A 12,944-nucleotide genomic window follows, 5' to 3' on the forward strand; every position below is an offset into this window, starting at 1 on the left:
TGTAGAGTATGCTGCAGAGTAATTAAATCTCTGAGAAAAAATTTTACGGGCAGTTTGTATGTCAACTTTTTGTAGAGTTTTGATTGCTTGAATCTCCTTTTCTCTTAAAAATATGGGACACTTTTTATCAAGGGAATTGTGTAGGGTGTTCTCCAATTTGTAAGAATAACAATTTACACAATGAGTTGTTAATGTGCATTTTTCGTTGTTATCTAGGTTGAGGTGATGGGAATTGCTGCAATTTGCACATATTTTGTTGTCTTTACAGTATTTTGTAGGGTGGCCAAATTTAAAGCAATTATAACATCGGAGTGGGTTTGGTATGAAAGGTCGAATGAGAAGGCGCTCATAACCTACATATATGTCTTCTGCGGGGGCACTGGTTGAGAATGTCAAAATCACGAGTCCAGTTTGTATCATATTGTCATTGGCTTTTCTGAGAATTTTCTTCACTTCAATTACATTGAAAACTTTAAGTTCCTTTAGAATTTCGTCTTCTGTTATTTCAAAAAGTTCTCGTGTAAATATAACACCTTTTGAATTATTTAAAAAATTGTGTTCTGTTACATCCACAATTATAGTTGGTGATATTTTTATTAATTGAACAAGTTGTTTAGCTTGATTTAGATTTTTCGTTTTTATTAGAACAAATCCGTTTCTTGTTTTTTTGCATATCTCCACTTCTCCGTCGCATGTGGAGTCAATTACTTTTTTCAGTAAGAAGGGAGAGACTCTTTGTAAGTCTCCACCATACTTTCTTTGCATCACAAGGTATTTACCACCAGGTGTTTTGTTTTTTAGTTCTCGTTTTTTGTCATACATTATTGGAGACTCTTCTCCATTTGTCTCACACTCCATTGTATGTAACGGGATGGCAAATATTTTGTGAAATTTCGTTTAAAGAACTTTTTGTTTTCTTTAAATGTTTTGCTTTTTAAATGAAAGAATGGGTATAGCTAAACAAATTATACACTATTGATTTCTGTTAGTTTTTCTTTTTTCCAAAGATATTTTAACGATATATTCTAATATTTGATTGATTTAAACTTCTACTCTCAAAGTCACGTCCGATCGCTTTCAACTCTCAAACAAGACTGAAGTGCTTCATTGTTTTGGTTAATTTGTTGTAAAAATATTTATTAATATTAAATTCATTAAACGAAAAAGTCTTGGACAAAAAAAATCCTCTGGCTTACAATGTTCACGCCCCACCACAAATTCAATGGCAAATATCAGTGGAGAAAAAGTGAGCTTTAATGCCATATCTGCTTACCACCGAGTGTGTGTTGTAATATGGTTCGAAATCCGTTTGGAAGTTTTTTGTGCGATTGTTACGGGAAAAAAAAAACCTGCAACTTGGGAGCAAACAAATATTTTTTGGCAATGGGTATTTTCCAATATTGTCGAACACAATGTATAAGCAAAAAAGAAGGATAAATACCTTCATCGAATCGTAAATCGACAATCGAATAATGAAATTTGTTCTTAACAAAAAAAATTGAATAGTAACTCTGTGTTGCCATAAGAGGGGTCCCCTTGGCCAGATATTCGGAATATTTTTTGTTGGCTTTTTCATTTATTTTTTTCGTTTTCAATGGCCAACTTCCTGATATGAAAATAAAAAAGCAATTCTTTGTTCGAATTTTTAAAATGTAATGCTTTAACGAACATATGTTACTCCCCAAAAGGGTGTCATGATTTGGCAAGATGTGTTTTGATGCGCTTTTTTCTGAAAAAAAAATCAATTTTATGGAAATCCCTATAAGGATTTAAAGACGTCTTCTAGAGGGATAAAATATATGAACCCTACATCATTTAAATATTATTCTTTATTCTAAAGCAGGGTGCGTATGATTGATATCACTAATCATACGACCTCGGTGCCATATGGTAAAATTATGGATTTCCCAGTTTTCTGTTTTAAATGGCTCCACTTTATTACTTCCTCCACAGAAGAAAATTGTTCTTGTAGGAATATCAGAAGACTTTTTTTTAGAGATTTATTGATTTTTTCTACCAGGGAGCGTATGATTGATAACACTACTCATACTCCACCCCATACCAAAAATAATGAAAATATTGGATTTCTTTCATTTGTATATTTTCAGAATTTTTTTCATTTCAATTAGTATCCCACTCATCGTAAGCACTTACAATATTAGCAAAAGGCCTTAACCCCGGTATCTGGCGGAAATTTACATTTTAAATACATTTTTTTAAATAAAAAATGTTCCACAATAACAATACTTTGTTAAATGTTAATAAAAATACGACGACACACACAAACATATATCAAGAACAATTTTTTATTTTTTGGTGGAGGGGGGTGGTTGTTATCAGCGCAAAATTGTTTATCCGAACAGCTTTTGCTTGTCAGTTCAATCTGTTGTCGTTTTAAGTGAATGATGAGCTTCATTCACTGCAGGATGTTATAAATAAGTAAATTACTGAACATGTTTTTTGTTGCGACTATTTGTTTCTTTAAATTGGATTTTCGGTGAAGGGTAATTCGAAAGAAAATTGGCAAAAAAAAAACAAAAAAATTTGCATAAAATTCTTGTATTTATAAAACTCCGTACATTCTTGAAATTTAAAAATATTTTTCGAAATTCATACAGACTTGGATTTTTTTAAAAATATATTTTTCAATAACGCACAGGCGTGGATTTTTTATAAAATATTTTTTCCAAATTTATAAAGCCGTGGTTTTTTAATAAAATATGTTTTTAAATAATTTAAATTCGTCGATCTTTTATAAAACATTTTTTCTAAATTTATACAGGCGTGGATTTTTTATAAAATATTTTTTTACAAATTTATACAGGCGTGGATTTTTATAAAATATTTTTTTTCCAAATTTATACAGGCGTGGATTTTTTATAAAATATTTTTTTACAAATTTATACAGGCGTCGATTTTTTATAAAATATTTTTTTACATATTTATACAGGCGTGGATTTTTTATAAAATATTTTTTTACAAATTTATACAGGCGTGGATTTTTTATAAAATATTTTTTTACAAATTTATACAGGCGTGGATTTTTTATAAAATATTTTTTTTCCAAATTTATACAGGCGTGGATTTTTTATAAAATATTTTTTTTTCAAATTTATACAGGCGTGGATTTTTTATAAAATATTTTTTTAAAAATCTATACAGGCGTGGATTTTTTATAAAATATTTTTTCCAAATTTTTACCGGCGTGGATTTATTATAAAATATTTTTTTCAAATTTTTTACAGGCGTGGATTTTTTATAAAATATTTTTTTTCAAATTTATACAGTCGTGGATTTTTTACAAAATATTTTTCTCCAAATTTATACAGGAGTGGATTTTTTATAAAATATTTTTTTTCCAATATTATACAGGCGTGGATTTTTATAAAATATTTTTTTTTCCAATATTATACAGGCGTGGATTTTTTATAAAATATTTTTTCCAAATTTATACAGGCGTGGATTTTTTATAAAATATTGTTTCAAAATTTATATAGAGACGTGGATTTTTTATAAAATATTTTTTCCAAATTTATATAAGCGTGGGTTTTATATAAAATATTTTTTCCATATTTATACAGTAGTGAATTGTTTATAAGATATTTTTTCCAAATTTATACAGGCTGGATTTTTTATAAAATATTTTTTCCAAATTTATACAGGCGTGGATTTTTTATAAAATATTTTTTTCCAAATTTATACAGGCGTGGATTTTTTATAAAATATTTTTTTTCCAAATTTATACAGGCGTGGAATTTTTATAAAATATTTTTTTCCAAATTTATACAGTTGTCGATTTTTTTATAAAATATTTTTTTTCCAAATTTATACAGTTGTCGATTTTTTATAAAATATTTTTTTTTCAAATTTATACAGGCGTGGATTTTTTAAAAAATATTTTTTCACTTATATACAGGCGTGGATTTTTTATAAAATATTTTTTCCAAATTATACAGGTGTGGATTTTTTATAAAATATTTTTTTTTCAAATTTATACAGGCGTGGATTTTTTATAAAATATTTTTTTCCAAATTCATACAGGCGTGGATTTTTATAAAATATTTTTTTCCAAACTTATGCAGGCGTGGATTTTTATAAAATATTTTTTTCCAAATTCATACAGGCGTGGATTTTTTATAAAATATTTTTTTGCAAATTTATAGAGTGTGGATTTTTTATAACATTTTTATTCCAAATTTATACAGGCGTGGATTTTTTTAAAAATATTTTTCCAAATTTATACAGGCGTGGATTTTTTATAAAATATTTCTTTTCCAAATTTATACAGGCGTGGATTTTTTTAAAAATATTTTTCCAAATTTATACAGGCGTGGATTTTTTATAAAATATTTCTTTTCCAAATTTATACAGGCGTGGATTTTTTATAAAATATTTCTTTTCCAAATTTATACAGGCGTGGATTTTTTTAAAAATATTTTTCCAAATATATACAGGTGTGTATTTTTTATAAAATATTTCTTTTCCAAATTTATACAGGCGTGGATTTTTTTTTTAAATATTTTTCCAAATTTATACAGGCGTGGATTTTTTATAAAATATTTCTTTTCCAAATTTATACAGACTTGGATTTTTTATAAAATATTTTTTCCAAATTTATACAGACTTGGATTTTTTATAAAATATTTTTTACACATTTATACAGGCGTGGATTTTTTATAAAATATTTTTTACACATTTATGCAGGCGTGGATTTTTTATAAAATATTTTTTACACATTTATGCAGGCGTGGATTTTTTATAAAATATTTTTTACACATTTATAAAATTTATATTTTTTATGAAATATTTTTTTTTCCAAATTCATACAGGCGTGGATTTTTTATAAAATATTTTTTTTTTCCAAATTCATACAGGCGTGGATTTTTTATAAAATATTTTTTTTTATTTTATACAGTCGTGGATTGTTTAAAAAATTATTTTTCTAAATTATTACGGAAGTAGGTTTTTATAAAATATTTTTTCCAAATTTAAACAGGCGTTGATTTTTAAAAAAATATTTTTTTAAATTATTACGGAAGTAGGTTTTTATAAAATATATGTTTTAATTTTTACTGAAGTAGGTTTTTAAAAAATATTTTTTCCACATTTATACAGGCGTAGATTTTTTATAAAATATTTTTTTTTTTTAAATTTATACAGTCGTGAATATTTTATAAAATATTTTTTTACAAATTTATACAGGCGTGAATTTTTTATAAAATATTTTTCCAAATTTATACAGGCGTGGATTTTTTAGAAAATATTTTTTTCCAAATTTATACAGGCGTGGATTTTTTATAAAATATTTTTTTTCCAAATTTATACAGGCGTGGATTTTTTATAAAATATTTTTTTCTAAATAATTACGGAGATAATTATTTATTAAATATTATTTGGCGTAGATTTTTTTATAATTTGTTTTCCAATTTTTTACAGGCGTGGATTTTTTAAAAAATATTTTTTTCCAAATGTATACAGGTGTGGATTTGTAATAAAATATTTTTTTTAAATAATTTAAAGTTGTCGATTTTTTATAAAATATTTTTTTTCAAAAATGTATAGGTGTGGATTTTTTATAAAATATTTTTTTACAAATTTATACAGGCGTGGATTTTTTATAAAATATTTTTTTACAAATTTATACAGTCGTCGATTTTTTATAAAATATTTTTTTCCAAATTTATACAGGCATGGATTTTTTATAAAATGCTTTTTTTCCAAATTTATACAGGCGTGGATTTTTTATAAAATATTTTTCCAAATTTATACAAGCGTGGATTATTTATAAAATATTTTATTTTATAAATTTATACAGGCGTGGATTTTTTATAAAATATTTTTTTTAATGATTTAAAGTCGTCGATTTTTTGTAAAATATTTTTTCAACAAAGTACAAGCGTGGATTTTTTATAAATTTTTTTTGATAATTTAAAGTTGTTGATGTTTAATAAAATATTTTTTTCCAAATTTATACAGGCGTGGATTTTTTATAAAATATTTTCTTCCAAATTTATACAGGCGTGGATTTTTTACAAAGTATTTTTATCAAATTTATACAGGCGTGGATTTTTTAAAAAATAATTTTTATCAAATTCATACAAGCGTGGATTTTTTATAAAATATTTTTTCCTTCATTTTTCGAAGGCATTTAACTCGAGGTTATTTCCACAAAATAGGTTACTTAACACCAAACAATTTGGGGGTCTTGTTTGTAGAATTTTCAATATTAATCATAATAAAAGAATTTCAATTTCCTTATGCTCTTAGGCGGAAAAGCTACATTTACATTTTCCCTCGAAGTGCCAAAATGACACTTGTAGTCATTTAAAAAAAGCGGATTTCCAAAACATATCCAGGCAATCAACAAGATTTGAAACCCCACTCTCCGACATGTCCCGCAACGGAATACTTAATTCAAATTTCCCCCCTCTCTCTTTGCAAAGTTCAAAATTGTTCCAACTTGCCATGAACTATGAACAGAAAACCTCAAAGCAAAATAATTTTTCATTTTCATCATCAACAGCAACAAGCTCGAACTCAAGCTCCTGCTGGCCAACCATAAGGAAATGATTTCCTTTCATTGCCTACTTTCCTGCCTCCAAACCACCATCACCAACACCACCACACCAAAATTTGAGTGCATGTGTGTTTGTGTTTCGAAATTTGATGGCAATAAACTTTGTGACACAAACCACGCCAACACTTATTCACTTATCCACACTCAATCACATTCATTCACACACACACACATATTTAAACACACGACTCACACACACACTCAATGACATTTGCTAAAATATCTTCACATGGAAATGCTTTTAAGTCGTAATGAATTTTGCATATAAATTTGACACATCAACGCTCTTTGGCCTATTTTAGCTGTGGAAAATGTCAAGAAGGAGGAAGAGTGGAAAAAGAAAAAGAACTTTTGATGTTTACGATGTGGCCAATTTAGGACACAAGTAGGGACAATAAATTGGCATAGATTTATTTCTGTAAAAAAACTAAAAAAATATGGTAAAAAAACAAATTTCGATAAACAGTGTTATCGATAATTTTAAATATCGATTAATTATAAGTTGTTATCGCCAACTTTCTATATGGAAAAGATGTTATCGCCAACTTTTCTATACGGAAAAGTTGTTATCGATAATCTTTCTATTTGGAAAAGTTGTTATCGGCAACTTATCTACACGAAAAAATTGTTATCGACAACTTATCTCTACGGAAAAGTAGTTATCGACAACTTTTCTATATGAAAAACTTGTTATCGACAACTTTGCTATAGAAAAAAGTCATTATCGACAACTTTTCTATAGAAAAAATGTGTTATCGACAATTTTTCTATAGAAAAAATGTGTTATCGACAATTTTTCTATAGAAAAAATGTGTTATCGACAATTTTTCTATAGAAAAAATGTGTTATCGACAATTTTTCTATAGAAAAAATGTGTTATCGACAATTTTTCTATAGAAAAAATGTGTTATCGACAATTTTTCTATAGAAAAAATGTGTTATCGACAATTTTTCTATAGAAAAAATGTGTTATCGACAATTTTTCTATAGAAAAAATGTGTTATCGACAATTTTTCTATAAAAAAAAATGTGTTATCGACAATTTTCTATACAGAAAAGTTGTTTTCGACAACTTTTCTATACAGAAAAGATGTTATCGACAGCTTTTCTATACAGAAAAGTTGTTATCGACAGCTTTTCTATACAGAAAAGTTGTTATCGACAACTTTTCTATCTAGAAATGTTGTTATCGATAACTTTTTTATACATAAAGTTGTTATCGATAACGTTTCTATGCAGAAAAATTATTATCGACAACTTTCTACACAGAAAAGTTGTTATCGACAACCTTTCAATTTTTCTATAGAAAAAATGTGTTATCGACAATTTTTCTATAAAAAAAATGTGTTATCGACAATTTTCTATACAGAAAAGTTGTTATCGACAACTTTTCTATACAGAAAAGATGTTATCGACAGCTTTTCTATACAGAAAAGTTGTTATCGACAGCTTTTCTATACAGAAAAGTTGTTATCGACAACTTTTCTATGTAGAAATGTTGTTATCGATAACTTTTTTATACATAAAGTTGTTATCGATAACGTTTCTATGCAGAAAAATTATTATCGACAACTTTCTACACAGAAAAGTTGTTATCGACAACCTTTCTATACAGAAAAGTTGTCATCGACAATCTTTCTATACAGAAAAGTTGTCATCGACAATCTTTCTATACAGAAAAGTTATTATCGATAACTTTTCTATGGAAAAAGTTTGTTATCGACAACTTTTCTATGGAAAAAGTTTGTTATCGACAACTTTTCTATAGAAAAAAGTTGTTATCGACAACTTTTCTATAGAAAAAAGTTGTTATCGACAACTTTTCTATAGAAAAAGTTGTTATCGACAACTTTTCTATAGAAAAAAGTTGTTATCGACAACTTTTCTACAGAAAAAAGTTGTTATCGACAACTTTTCTATAGAAAAAAATTGTTATCGACAACTTTTCTATAGAAAAAAATTGTTATCGACAACTTTTCTATAGAAAAATTTGTTATCGAAAACTTTTCAATACAAAAAAATTTTTATCGAAAGCCTTTCTATATGGAAAAATTGTTATCGACAAGTTTTCTATACAGAAAAGTTGTTACCGACAAGTTTTCTATAAAGAAAAGTTATTATCGATAACTTTTCTATGCAGAAAAGTTATTATCGATAACTTTTCTATGCAGAAAAGTTATTATCGATAACTTTTCTATGCAGAAATGTTATTATCGATAACTTTTCTATACAGAAAACTTATTATCGATAACTTTTCTATATAGAAAACTTATTATCGATAACTTTCCATGCAAAAAAGTTTTTATCGATAACTTTTCTATGCAGAAAAGTTATTATCGATAACATTGCTATGCAGAAAAGTTATTATCGATAACTTTTCTATGCAGAAAAGCTATTATCGATAACTTTTCTGTACATTAAAGTTGTTATCGACAACTTTTCTATACAGAACGGTTGTTATCGAACACTTTTTCTTGCTATCGATAACTTTTTTTAACCTTTTCCCCATTAAAATTTGGTCCTCAACCAAAAATTTTTCTGTCATGTTTTTTTAAATTGTCAATTTGTAATGAATATCCTCATTTGTTTCGCGCACACACACATGTACACATGCACTCTTCATTGTCTGCACAGACTTCATTTTGAGGCTTTTGAACATGTTCCTTCGCAAATATGAAAACAGGCATCTTCTCCATTTCAAAGAAACCTCAACCCGCAGATTCTTTCGCGTTGCCAGGGTACAAAACTTTTATTTCTTTGTTAAGTGAGCAACGTTTTGGAAAAGTTGTTGGCATTTTCTTCCTTTTTTCGGTAGACGAACACGACTGACTACACGGCGAAAACAATGAAAATGTTGGAGAATTTTAAAATTGAAACAGCTATTTGTTCTTTGACAGACTTCGAGTTAATTGCCAAGTTTATTTGTCAGTCGGATAAAGGGAGGGAGGAGGGGAGGAGGGAAGGATAGATGAGAGGAAGAGGGAAGAATGGGGATATGAAGAACACATGGAAAATGTAGAGTATGGTTAAATAGCTACAGTGGAGTTTTAATGGGGGATTATATGGAGATTTGCAAAAATTAGGAAGAAAACACCGGAAGTGGGAGGATATTTTTCGTGGAAACATATTCAACCGATATAATTTTTTTTTTTATTTTATTTATTTATTTATTTATTTATTTATTTATTTATTTTTTTTTTTTTTTTGAAAATTAACCACATTTTTTTATTTTTATTTTTTTTTTTTTTAAATTTTGTGCCAACAAAATATGTTCTCGCTCTGCCATCAACATTTAATTGATTTAGTGTGACAAAAATCGGATTGTCCCCAACATCACGAATAAAATTGTCAAAAAAAAATCATCCCGAAAGATATGCCCACTTTTAGACTATGAATTAGGTTGCCAACACCATCAATGCCACAAAAACGTTGCATATTTTTAGGGGAATATTTTAATCCTCAGGTCTTTAAAGTTCATCTCTTTCGGCTGTGGTGTTGGCGACTTTTCACCAATGGCCGGAGCATTCAAAAATGTGTTCTTCATGGTGTTTACTTCAACCACTCCAATCGACTCCACCCCCATCCCCCCCTTCCCAGTCCATTGAATATTGTTTGTCACTTTGTTTTTCTCGTTGCCAGCATGTGCTGTTGTTGAGAACATGTGAATGACCATTAAACACATTCCGGATAAAGTTTTTTTGTTGCTGTAGGTTTTCCTGAAATGCTTCAAACAAATTCGCGATGGTTGCTAAAAATAGGGTAAACCTATTAGGGATCTCATATTTTTAAGGAAGACTTTGAATCTCCCTTATTGATAGGACAGCCAAAAAGTAGGCTACAAATTATCTTTCATAATCGAAAAAGCCTTTATTCCTTACCTATAACTTGAAAGCTTCCAGGATAACTTAACAAAACAGGACCTCCTTATTTTACTTTTAAATATTTCGGTAAAAATCACTCACCCCCTTAACGAACACCCTTTTCCCGGTTCATCAAAAATGGGCATTTTGCCAATATCGCAGAGCATCCTTCAGAGGTGAGTGAGTGAGTTCGCAAGTTCTGGTTATTATAACGCTCAACGCTGTTTTCATTTACGGACAACGAGTTTCAGGCCAACATTTTTTGTTGTTATTGCTCTTGTTTTCGCTGTTGTTGTACCACGGTTTTTAAAGTAAAAACTAATTTATTTTATGTGGATTTCCCATGCCGGAAATGTTGCTGTTGTTACTATTTTTAGTCGTAATTATTGAAACAACAAAACATTATTCGCTGTTGGGATATGGAAAAAAATAACAAGGATAACAGCAGCAACAAGGACACCATGAAATGTTCAAATTCGCCAAACTTTTGCTTAATTATCATCTTTAATAATTAATAAATATCTAATCTAATAATTATGGCTGTTTTCATAATCAGTATGTGGCTGCGATTATTGGCGGAGCTTTTTTTGTCCGAGGTTTCCAACGACCCATGAGAGTAACTTTGTGATTAGAAAAGTTTAGTTTTGCAGCGGAAAAAGTGATAATCGAAAACAATAACTTTTTACATTGCGGTTGGTTTTGGTCCACAGAGAAATGCGAACGATTCAAGTAGTTTATCGATAGCAATTTTTTGTACAGAAAATTCATCGATATCAAGGACAGTTACAATTTTCCCTATAGAACAAAATTGTCGACAACCACTTTTCTGTATCAAAAGTGGTCCATAATAACTTATCTACATAGAAAAGTTGTCGATAACAGATTTTCTGCACAGAAAATTTGTCGACAAGAACGATTCTGCATAGAAAAGTTGTCGATAATAATCTTTTTCTATAGAAAAGAAAAGATAACAATCTTTTTCTATGAAAAAGTTTTAGATAACAATTTTTTTTCTATAGAAAAATTGTCGATAACAATATTTTTCTATAAAAAAAAATATCGATAACAATATTTTTATATCGAAAAAATATCGATAACACATGTTTGCTATAGAAGAATTGTCGATAACAACAATTTTAACTTGTCGATAACTTACTTTTTATAGAAAAGTTTTCCGCATTTCCGCATGGAAAAGTTGTCTATAACAGTTTTCCCGTATGAAAAAATTGTCGATAATAATTTTTTTTCTATGGAAAAATTGTCGATAACAATTTTTTTTTTGGAAAAATTGTCGATAACTATTTTTTTCTATGGAAAAATTGTCGATAATAATTTTTTTTCTATGAAAAAATTGTCGATAATAATTTTTTTTTCTATGGAAAAATTGTCGATAACATTTTTTTTCTATAGAAAAATTGTCGATAACAAATATTTTTCTATAGAAAAATTGTCGATAACACATTTTTTCTATAGAAAAATTGTCGATAACACACTTTTTCAATAGAAAAATTTTCGATAACAATTTTCTATAGAAAAATTTTCGATAACAACAATTTTCTATAGAAAAGTTGTCGATAACAACAATTTTCTATAGAAAAGTTGTCAATAACAACAATTTTCTATAGAAAATTTGTCGATAACAACAATTTTCTATAGAAAAGTTGTCGATAACAACAATTTTCTATAGAAAAGTTGTCGATAACAACAATTTTCTATAGAAAAGTTGTCGATAACAACAATTTTCTATAGAAAAGTTGTCGATAACAACAATTTTCTATAGAAAAGTTGTCGATAGCACATTTTTTCTATATAGAAAATTTGTCGATAACACATATTTTCTATATAGAAAATTTGTCGATAACACATATTTTCTATATAGAAAATTTGTCGATAACACATATTTTCTATATAGAAAATTTGTCGATAACACATATTTTCTATACAGAAAATTTGTCGATAACACACATTTTCTATATAGAAACACATATTTTCTATATAGAAAATTTGTCGATAACACATATTTCTATATAGAATATTTGTCGATAACACATATTTTCTGTATAGAAAATTTGTCGATAACACATATTTTCTGTATAGAAAATGATAACACATATTTTCTATATAGAAAATTTGTCGATAACAACAACGATAGCAATATTTTTCTATAGAAAAGGTTGTCAGTATCGATATTTTTCATAGAAAAGTTGTCGATAACCATATTTTTTATAGAAAAGTTGTCGATAACCATATATTTTTATAAAAAATTTATCGATAACAACTATTTTTTGTACAGAAATTTTGTCCATTCCAACTTTTTTCTATAAAAAATTTGTCGACAACACATTTTTTCTATAGAAAAATTTTCGATAACAATATTTTTCTATAGAAAAATTTTTGATAACTATATTTTTCTATAGAAAATTTTTTGATAACAATATTTTTCTATAGAAAATTTTTTGATAACAATATTTTTCTATAGAAAAATTTTTGATAACAATATTTTTCTA

This window comes from Musca domestica, unplaced genomic scaffold (assembly GCF_030504385.1).
Source record: "Musca domestica strain aabys unplaced genomic scaffold, Musca_domestica.polishedcontigs.V.1.1 20, whole genome shotgun sequence".
NCBI classification, from domain to species: Eukaryota; Metazoa; Arthropoda; class Insecta; order Diptera; family Muscidae; genus Musca; species Musca domestica.